The following is an 11,388-nucleotide window of genomic DNA, read 5'->3' as shown; positions in this document are numbered from 1 at the left end:
TGTGAATATTGGCAGGCATGCCGAATATATTCAAAAAGTATTCTATATAGCCATGTGCCAATCCATTTTGATTTTATTTTGTTAATTGTGCATCGTTTTTGGCCTTTCCATGAAACTTTAAAAACACAAAGCATGGCAAAAACGTTTACAATTTAGATGGTTTCCTATTTGACAGTACCCCAACATGCCAGTACCCCGACGTGCAAATACCCCAACGTGGCCCGGGTTGCGAGGGCCCTTTATAGCTGCTCGCAGCTCTAGTTATTCTTCTTCTTCTTCTTTGTTATTATTCTTTTCCGCAAACAACCACATTTTTGAGGCACTAAACATGAACGAAAACTCACCAAACTTTACACGCAGATCGGGTCTGGCGAAAAATTTGATATTTTAAAGTCGCCATACATGATAACAGAAAAATGGCTCTGTAGCGCCACCTACATAGGTTTAACGGATCCCTGTCCCGCTACGATTGTCCTATGGCTACGAAAATTGTGTGGCACCTGTAGCACATCCAGATGAACAAAAACCTCTTTGATATGTGTACCCTAAAATAGACAGGAAGTGAGGTATGAGTATTTGAATGTCCAATTTTGGCCCATTTTTGCACATTTACAGGGGTCATACTTTTGCCCGCTTCTCCTACACGGTTAACCCGATTGACTTCAAACTTGGGCTGTACCATCTCAACACCTGGGACAACATCATGGTAAAAAATCTAAAGTTTTTGACATACTATATGACGGTGGCGGGGCATCAAATTTACAGTTTCAAAATTCTTACTTAACGAAGCATTGCCGGTGGTACGTTTAATCTAGAGCTACGAAAATTGGTACACATATGTAACAGACTATGATCTACAAAAAAGCCTGTTGGTGCCATATGCTAAACCTAACAGGAAGTCCGCCAGAGGCGAGGCATCAAATTTTGTGTTTCAAAATTCTAACTTAATGAAGCATTCCCGGCTGTACATTTCACCTAGAGTTACCAATATTTGAAGACATATGTAACAGCCCTCAAGGTACAAAAAACTCTTTTTGAACCATATGCTAAACCGAACAGGAAGTCCGCCATTTTGATTTACTTTGGAACGTGTTGCCATTTTTTGGGCCATTTCATAGGGGTCTTATTTTAACGAACTCCTCCGACAGAGTTTATCCGATCATCTCCAAACTTGGTGTGATTCATCTTAAGATGTTGAAGATGAAAAGTTATTGAAAGCTTTTTATTTTGTCACGCTGCTGCTATAGCGATGCATTGGTTGCCAAGTAAAGTGCTGCTTTGTTTTTTTTTATCTATACATGTGTGAAAACTCGTGAAACTTTGCACACACATCAGACTTGTCATTAACATGAATTTTTAGAGATTTCTTGTGCAATTTGCAATAAATCGCACCCTCTATACATTTTTTATGGAGAATTTCCGATTGGATGATTCAAGCGCAAAATAACTAAAGATGACTTGACTTGACCTAGATTTGTGAAAACTCAGAGGCATACCTATTATATTATTATTATTTTTTGTACCTTACAAGATTATCTCTTGTGCCACATTAAACCCCTTTGCAGGCCTGAGCCAAACCACGGTCCATACATTTGATACCACTGCTTTATTTCAATGGTCAAGTACTTCATAACCACACCTACTTATGCTTGTCCTTGCATATATAGTAGACAACAAAGAGCTCTTTCAACAAAAGACATTTCCATCTACAAAGTCATACAAGGTAAGCACTCTATAAATTCTGCAATCACTACACTTCTATTCCTAAATTATCACTTCAAATACCAACAATGGTTAATACAGCTACAAATTTCTTGTATGTTTATGAAGTATGATACTGTATTTATTTCTACTCCTTTGCTTTTCTACAGAACATGAACAAATCAACAAGCAAATTCTCTTTTGATAAAGACCCTCTAATCATCTCCATACGCAAAGATTGCCAACTTTTTTCCGTAAGTATACAATACATAAACTAAACAGGACAACTTTCTCAATCATATACAGTATGCCATACATATATGTATTAAGTTCTCATTTATTAACAGGTTTGTTAAAGGCACCTTTAGTGTGTTTTTCTGTTTGTAATGTTTCTCCACGAGCACGTCTAGCCATTGATATCATGTAGAACACATATGCTAACCTTTTAGAGACAATTGAAGCTTACTTGCACAGTAGCCACTATCTTAACCACTTAATTCACATGTCTACTTGACAACTTATTACATGTAGTGAAATGGTACTTTGTGCGTCTTATGCTTTTTTCTGAACACTGCTTTTCAACTCTTTCCTTAAAACCAATACATGCGGCACTGTTATACTGTATAAATATATATGTCCGTGTGTATATATTTGTATATTCTTTCAAATAAACTCGTTTTGACACACACAGCCATTGAGTAACATGCAACACGACCACAACGTTTTGCACCAACACGTTACCTCTGCTATTTAGAATCATGGAATCTAACATGACTGATTTTCATTGAATGCTTTGTCATTACAGTATGCATGCATTGATCATGCTTTCAGTCGCAACGACTTATACCAGCGCAGCCTTGATCTTCATTCCCAAATGAACCAACTAGTCCATGTGACTCGAGTCAATCGAGCACTTGAAAAACAGATAGACTTCAAAACCAAGCTTGTGAAAGAACTCCAGACTGCATTGGATATAAAGGATGCATGTGATGCATTTGTCCGTGATGGTAAGCTATATGACATGGAAGACACACAAACACTAACACAGCAAGCATCCCCATCCTACACATTGTGTATAATGAATGACATGTTTGACAATGGACATTTTTACATTTTTTTGTTAATGCACGTTCCTTTTTTTCTGTTAGGAATATCTTGAAGGTAACATTGGACTGTTAACTAAAACACTGACTGATTATTGAGCCGCAATTTCTCAATGTATATAATGTGAATACATACTACACTTGATTACTTTCAAATGTGACTGATATCATGTAGCTATGCTGTGATCTTGCCCTCTTTCATCCACTGATAGACACTTCAAAGTTCTTTTTTTTCTGTATCTTCTCAAAATAACTGACATATTCATGGAAAAGATTGTATTTAAATTCTATCATTATTAATTACTATTATTATGTTTATGTCTTTGCCCCTGATTATGATGTTTCTATACCATAGATTTTTATTTTTTTTATTTTTTGGACATACTGTGACTTGACCTTTACAATACTAATTTTTACTAAGAAAAAATCAATCACACACCATAATATTTTATACTTATCCTGCAAGTATCTGGACACACCATGCCAAATTTTACACTTACATAACCATTTATGTACCTGTCGTATCCTTACTTTTATTCATCATTTCATCACACAATCCTAAAACATTGCTTTTTGACCCAGAGGATTCAACTATACCATTTTTGCGTGTCTTATTACTTACTAGCTATATTATTTATTAACGGGCAAAAACTATGAATATAAGATCACCGTCAAATATTACGTCTGTAATATCCATATACAGTGCATTACATAATATGCATTTGTATTAAGACACTACCATGCTAAAAATATGCACACGACTGTTCTGTAAACTACACCTAAGACAACCAAGCTTCACAGATCTAACATGATTCTTCATTCTTTTTTGTTCTACAGATGTATCAAATGCTGCCACACAGACAGAAGAAGCCACTGAGGACATGCACGAAGACGATGATCACAATATAACAGGACAGGTTAACCCCCCTGAAGTTTTAGCCCGCAGGTCAAAGCGTCCTAGGACTAATTCATCCATGGAGGTTACATTATCCTAAGACAGACTATGTGCTAACCCAAACTTTTTGACCCCAAGGGATTCATCTGTCCCAGAAAACTTTTACACTAAAGAGTTTATCTGTCCTAGGGCGCTGTTAACCCCAGGTTAAAGTGTTATTTAATCTGTCCTGTTACAACAGCTATACATAAACAGCTGCATTCCTCTCCTGTTCCATCTCTCGCACTTCTTTCATCTCTTTTTCTCCTCTACTTATACCTATGCTTGCTCATGTGCTTTTTTTCCCCTTTAGATGATGTCATTGGTTAGCCTGCTTCAAAGCTACATTTTTTTCTTGAATAACTGTCACACATTTACTGTTTGCTGGACCCTACAAAACTGTCACAATACTTCACTATGTCATGAATACATATGTGTTGCACAGCGACACCACATTAAGAGTCATCAAAAAGCTTTTTATTTGATCACACACCATCTCTGTGCCATGCAATGTTTTCAAATAAACAGATGCTGGTTTTGAATATCAAACGAGCGACTTTTCATGAAACTTTGCACACACATCAGAAAGTCCACACTTTTGAATTTATTTTGGGAATTGTGCATCATTTTTGGCCTTTTACTGCACCTTTTTACACACAAGGCACGGCAAATGCATTTCTATTTTCCATGGTCCTTGTCTATTTAACAGTACCCCAACGTGCAAGTCCCCCGACTTGCATATACCCCAACGTGGCCCGGGTTGCGAGGGCCCTTTATAGCTGCTCGCAGCTCTAGTTATTATTATTATTATTATTCTCCGCAAACGATCACATTTTTGAGACACTAAACGTGACCGAAAACTCACCAAACTTTACACGCACATCAGGCCTGGCGAAAAATGTGATATTTTAAAGTCGCCATACATGATAACAGAAAAATGGCTCCTTAGCGCCCCCTACATAGGTTAAACGGATCCCTGTCCCGCTACGATTGTCCGACGGCTATGAAAATTGTGTGGCACCTGTAGCACATCCCAATGAACAAAAACCTCTTTGAAGTGTGTACCCTAAAATAGACAGAAAGTGAGGTATGAGTATTTAAATGTCCAATTTTTGCCAATTTTTGCACATTTACAGGGGTCATACTTTTGCCCGCTTCTCCTACACGGTTAACCCGATTGACTTCAAACTTGGGATGTACCATCTCAACACCTGGGACAACATCATTGTGAAAAATGAAAAGTTTTTGATATACTATATGACGGCGGCGGCGCATCAAATTTAGAGTTTAAAAATTCTTACTTCACGAGGCATTGCCGGTTGTACGTTTAATCTAGAGCTACGAAAATTGGTACACATATGTAACAGACTATGACCTACAAAAAAACTATTTTTGAACCATATGCTAAACCTAACAGGAAGTCCACCATTTTGATTTATTTTGGAACGTGTTGCCATTTTTTTGGCCATTTCATTGGGGCCTTATTTTAACGAACTCCTCCTACAGTGTTTATCCGATCATCTTCAAACTTGGTGTGATTCATCTTAAGATGTTGAAGATGAAAAGTTATTGAAAGCTTTGTATTTTGTCGCACGCTGTTGTCATGGCATGCACCGTTTGCAAAGGAAAAAAAATATCCTTAAAGAAGCATTGCCAGTTGTACGAAGCAGCTAGAGCTACGAAAATTTGTAGACATATGTAACAGCCCAAGATGTACAAAAAAGTCTCTTGGTGCCCTGTGCTAAACCCAACAGGAAGTCCCCCAGGGGCCGGGCATCACATTTTGAGCTAAAAAAAACTCCTCTTTAACAAAGCATACCCGGCTGTACGTTTCACCTAGAGTTACCAAAATTTGTAGAGGTATATAACAGCCCTCGAGGTACAAAAAACTCTTTTTGAACCATATGCTAAACCTAACAGGACGTCCGCCATTTTGATTTACTTTGGAATGTGTTGCCATTTTTTTTGGCCATTTCATAGGGGTCATATTTTAACAAACTCCTCCTACAGAGTTTATCCGATCATCTTCAAACTTGGTGTGATTCATCTTAAGATGTTGAAAATGAAAAGTTATTGAAAGTTTTTTATTTTGTCACACGCTGTTATCGTGGCATGCACTTTTTGCAAAGGAAAAAAATCCTTCTTAATGAAGCATTCCCAGTTGTACGAAGCAGCTAGAGCGACGAAAAATTGTAGACGTATGTAACAGCCCAGGATGTACAAAAATGTCTCTTGGTGCCATGTGCTAAACGCAACAGGAAGTCCCCCAGGGGCCGGGCATCACATTTTGAGCTAAAAAACTCCTCTTTAACGAAGCATTCCCGGTTGTACGTTTCACCTAGCGCTATGATAATTTGCAGGCATACATAAGAGCCCACGGTGTACAAAAAAGTCTCTTGGAACCATGTGCTAAACCAAACAGGAAGTCCGCCATTTTGATTTATGATGGGATTTGTTGCCATTTTTTGTGGCCTTTTTCAGGGGTCATATTTTAACGAACCCCTCCTACAAAATTTATCCGACTGTCTTCAAACTTGGTATGTTTCATCTTAAGATGTTTAAGATGCAAAGTAATCGAAAGTTTTTTATTTTGTCACACGCTGTTGCCATAGCAATGCATTGGAATTGCACACCATATTTTGCGTTTTGATTAAACAGACAAAGCATTCCCGGTTGTACGTTTCACCTAAAGCTATGATAATTTGCAGGCAAACATAAGAGCTCAGGATGTACAAAAAACTCTCTTGGAGCCATATGCTAAACCAATCAGGAAGTCCACCATTTTGATTTACGTTGGGATTTGTAGCCATTTTTTGTGGCCTTTTTTAGGGGTCATATTTTAACGAACTCCTCCTACAAAATTTATCCGACTGTCTTCAAACTTGGTGTGCTTCATCTTAAGATGTTTAAGATGCAAAGTTATCGAAAGTTATTTATTTTGTCGCACGCCGTTGTCATGGCGATGCATTGTTTGCCAAGTAAAATGCTGCTTTTTTTTTTTGGTCTAAACATGTGCAAAAACTCAGGAAACTTTACACACACATCAGGCTTGTCATCAGCATGAATATTTTAGAGATTTCTTATTCAATTTGCAATAAATGGTTCAATAGCGCCCTCTAGACATTTTTATGAAGCTTTTGCAAATGTTTTGTGTTTTATGATTCAGCTAGATTTGTAAAAATTGGGATACCTATCAGCCTAAGACTTACAAAAAGGTTTCTAAAGCCATATGCTGAATCAAAAAGGAAGTCTGCCATTTTGATTTACTTTGTTATTTGTAGCCATTTTTTGGGGCCTTTTATAGGGGTCATATTTTCAACAGAACTTATCAGATCGTCTTCATTCTTTGGCGTGTTTCATCTTAAGATATTTAAGATGAAAAGTTATTGAATTTTTTTATTTTGTCACACGCCTTTGCTGTAGCCATGCATTGTTTGTGAAGAAAAATGCTTTTTTGAGAGTCTAAATATGGGTGAAAACTCACAAAACTTTGCACACACACCAGACCTGTCTGGAACATGAATATTTTATTTAGAGATTTGTTGTGCAATTTGTAATAAATGGCTCAATAGCGCCCTCTAGACATTTTTATGAAGTCTTTCCGATTATATGATTCAGCTAGATGTGTGAATATTGGCAGGCATGCCGAATATATTCAAAAAGTATTCTATATAGCCATGTGCCAATGCATTTTGATTTTATTTTGTTAATTGTGCATCGTTTTTGGCCTTTCCATGAAACTTTAAAAACACAAAGCACGGCAAAAACGTTTACAATTTAGATGGTTTCCTATTTGACAGTACCCCAACATGCCAGTACCCCGACGTGCAAATACCCCAACGTGGCCCGGGTTGCGAGGGCCCTTTATAGCTGCTCGCAGCTCTAGTTCTTCTTCTTCTTCTTCTTCTTCTTCTTCTCCGTAAACGATCGCATTTTTGAGGGCCTAAACATTTACGAAAACTCACCAAACTTTGCAGTCTCTTCGGGCCCGGCGAAAAATGTGATATTATGTAGTTGCCATAACAATGCGACTCTATAGCGCCCCCTAGCGTAGAAAAATAAAAACCAATCCCGGCCCGTTTGACCTAGAGCTACGAAAATTGCCAGGTACGTGTAGCACCCCGAGACGCACAAAAAAGTCAATGGAAGCCATTTCCTAAAATGTACAGGAAGTGAGCTATGAATTTTTGAATGTCCAATTTTGGCCCATTTTGGCACATTCACTGTGGTCATACTTTTTCCCCCTTTGCAAATATTTTTCAGCCAGTTGACTTCAAACTTGCCATGTATCATCTCAAGACCCAAGACAACAACTGGGCAAAATATCTTGACTTTTTGGAATACTATATGACGGGGGCGGGGCATCAAATATTGATTTTAAAATTTAATTTGTCCAGAAAGACAAAATGCTGAATAACTCCCATGAACAAGCTCCAAAAAATCTCAAACTTCTCACGCAACTTAATAGTCACGGCCTGAAAACATCTATATGATACAATTCTGTTATATATATAGCGCCACCTAGTGGTGACAATAAATGTCATACTTTACGTTTTTAGCTAGTGCCAAGCTCTTTGAAGGGATCCAGTTGAAAATTGGTCAGACAAGCCTTAAGATGTTGATCATGCCCCACACCGAATATTGTAACTTTTCGCCAAAGGGCGTGGCCGCTACGGTGCCGCAAAGTCTGGTAATTTTTCGTGGCAATAAAAGCTGCTTTTACTTGACCCAGGTCATCCTATCTTCTCAAAATTTCACACATTTGATGAGAGTCCAGCCCCTAAGACATCTACGAACTTATATTTCATCTTACTGATAGCGCCACCTTCTGGCAATTTTTTTTCTTACGATTTTTCTTCAATGTTTTTCTCCAACCACATTAACTGCACCTACCTCATATTTGCTCAGATGAGGGTTTCGGTCTTCATGATGTCACAACACGAAGTTTGTGAGTTTTCGCGAATCGCTGTGGGCGTGGCTAAGCGCTGTTCGCCAAGAAAACAACACCAATTTTGAGGGTCTAAACATGCACAGAAACTCATGAAACTTGGCACACACATCTGGCCTGGTAAAATGAGCAATATTTTATTGTTGATTGTGCTATTTTTACAAAAATGACTCAATAGCGCCCCCTAGAAGTTTTTAACGAAGCAGCCCCGGTTGTACGTTTAAGCAAGAACGACGAATATTTTTAGGTGTATGAGGGAGCCCAAGACCTACAAAAAAGTCTCTTGGACCCATATGCTAAAATGAACAGGAAGTGAGCTACGAATTTTTGAATGTCCCATTTTTGACGATTTTTGCACATTTACAGGGGGCATACTTTTGCCCACTTCTCCTACACGTTTCATCCGACTGAGTTAAGACTTGACCTGGACCATGTCAAGACCTGAGCCAACGACAGGGGGAAAAATCTTGACTTTTCGAAATACTATATGATGAGGGCGGGGCATCAAAATTTGAGTTTCGCACTGAAAAAGGATATGCTTGATAACTCCCCGGTACATGATCCAAAAAATCCCAAACTTGACATGTATGTTTATCGTCAAGGCCTGAAGGTATCTCTATCACAATATTCAGTTATATATGCAGCGCCACCTAGCCCTTGAGGCGTGAAAAAAAAATACCCCACTTACGGTATTTTTACAAAAATTGTAAACTCATTCTAAGTGTGATAACTAAGTCATTTATGAATATTCTTTTAGTTTCCACCACTCAAAATGTTCACTGGCATCAGACCTATCCAAACATGCATTCTTTTCTATTTAATTTGATTTAATTTTTATAGCCTCTATGGACAATAAAAGCAACATTGTGCAATGAGTACGAGCGATGATGGGTACATATATTTTTCCAAAAAATACCAAACAGCAAACTTATTGCCTAAAAATAAAAATGGGTGCTAATTTTTGCAGATCTTAACGTTCACCAAAACCCATTGAGCTTGAAACATTCATCACACCTGGCAAAGAAAATCCACATGTAAAGGTTTATCATGCCATTTTAAAAGAAATTCTGCTTCCAATGTGACAGTACCCCAACGTGCAAGTACCCCAACGTGGCACGGGCTGCGATGGCCCTTTATAGCTGCTCGCAGCTCTAGTTTATTTTTATTTTTTTAAACTTTTTTTCTTGAATTGTTGTGAAATTACTCTATCAATGAATTTTTTAATGTTTTTAATTGAATTGTTATGAAATTACTCTATCAATGACTAAAAAAAATAAAACCATATTGAAATTGTACATTTTATTGTAAATGTAGGTATAAATTGAGATATAAAATGTGCAATTAATGTGTGATTAATAGTCAATTATTGAAGTAATGCGATTAATTATGATTACAAATTTTAATCCACTGACACCTCTCGTTCAGATAATTGTTTTGGACGGACATCAATAAGCAACTAGTTTTGTGCAAGCTAAAAATAAGTATGTTGTTGTTGTTATGCAATACAATAGCACCCTCCAATGGTTGAAAGTTCAAACAGACACTAACTGACGTTTGCATTTACAGGTAGAAGTGGAGGATTTATTAACATAATTATTAATTAATCACATTAATAAATTATGTGGTTGTAAATGAAGTAGTAGTTGGAGTAATAAATTTATTTTTCATAGGGTGTGTGGAAAATGAAACGACAAGGAGAGTTTGGCACTTCGACAGGATCTTTAGTCATACTGTAATACAAATTTGCATTATGTTCATATTATAATGTTATGTTGATGAAAGTACTGTAATTGCATGAGTAAAGTATCTGCGTGTGCGTGCAAGTTCATTCAAGTTAAACAGTGCTGAATTATTATTTTTTGTACATTTTATACATTCTTAATAAACGGCACATTATGTGCAAAAATCTCCCCTGTGCTTAATATGTACTTAAATATATTTGAACATCGATAGAGACTCCGATTGAAATTAATTTTCATGAAAACAAATTTGGCATCATCTTTGGATGAAGTATCCTTGTATGTTGGCGCAACTTGCCACTCGGGAAATGTTATCTCAGATCCGCACGCAATGCGGGAGTGTAAGTTGGCGTGGACGGTTCAAATGTTGCCGCCCCCTTCTCGCCGTGCGCCAGTTGTAATGGGAAAACAGGCGGTTGCGGTTTGGGGTGGTTGCATGAGGTGTGGTGTGGTACCCGGCCGTGCGGGCACGATGGAAAAGCGGCAATTATGACTCTTTTGAGAGGACCATTTTTCATTTTCAAGTTAGTTACATTCGTTTGTCATTTCAGATTTCATCGCTTATTTTTTTGCGGAGCAAGCAGACCTCATTGGTGAATCATCGCTGAAGAGGCGTGTAACGGTGTCGTATGAATTTGACAACATCGACCAAAAGATCACATTAGTATTTACAATACATTACATTAGCCTACATTACATACAAAGGACTGGCGCATGTCATACATTTTAATTCCCAACTTGCTCTAAAGCAGTGCTTCTCAGTTATTTTCTGTCATGCCCCCCCCAGTAAGAAAACATCTCGCGCCACCCCACCCCCACGCGACTATAAATAGTATGCATAACACTGTATCCGTATTAACTTATAAGAGAATAAAAAAGAAAGAAATATTGACTTACAACAAAGAATAGCTTTTTGAACTGTAACAGAAAAGATTTAAAATGCATCTGAAATTCAAAAATAAA

At 37.6% G+C, this 11,388-nt stretch overlaps 1 long non-coding RNA gene across 1 annotated transcript; it reads left to right on the top strand.

Moving 5' to 3' along the window:
* Window positions 1-1,375: 1,375 nt before the first annotated feature.
* On the top strand, window positions 1,376-4,387 carry LOC144031743 (uncharacterized). Its single transcript, XR_013287599.1, has 3 exons — window positions 1,376-1,723; window positions 1,872-1,955; window positions 3,642-4,387. It is a non-coding gene; the product is annotated as an uncharacterized LOC144031743 (long non-coding RNA).
* The last annotated feature ends 7,001 nt before the right edge of the window (window positions 4,388-11,388 follow it).

The sequence above is a fragment of the Festucalex cinctus genome, chromosome 12 (genome assembly GCF_051991245.1).
Source record: "Festucalex cinctus isolate MCC-2025b chromosome 12, RoL_Fcin_1.0, whole genome shotgun sequence".
Taxonomy (NCBI): domain Eukaryota; kingdom Metazoa; phylum Chordata; class Actinopteri; order Syngnathiformes; family Syngnathidae; genus Festucalex; species Festucalex cinctus.
The sequence above is the reverse complement of the archived record's forward strand: the minus strand, read 5'-3'. Positions and strand labels throughout refer to the sequence as shown.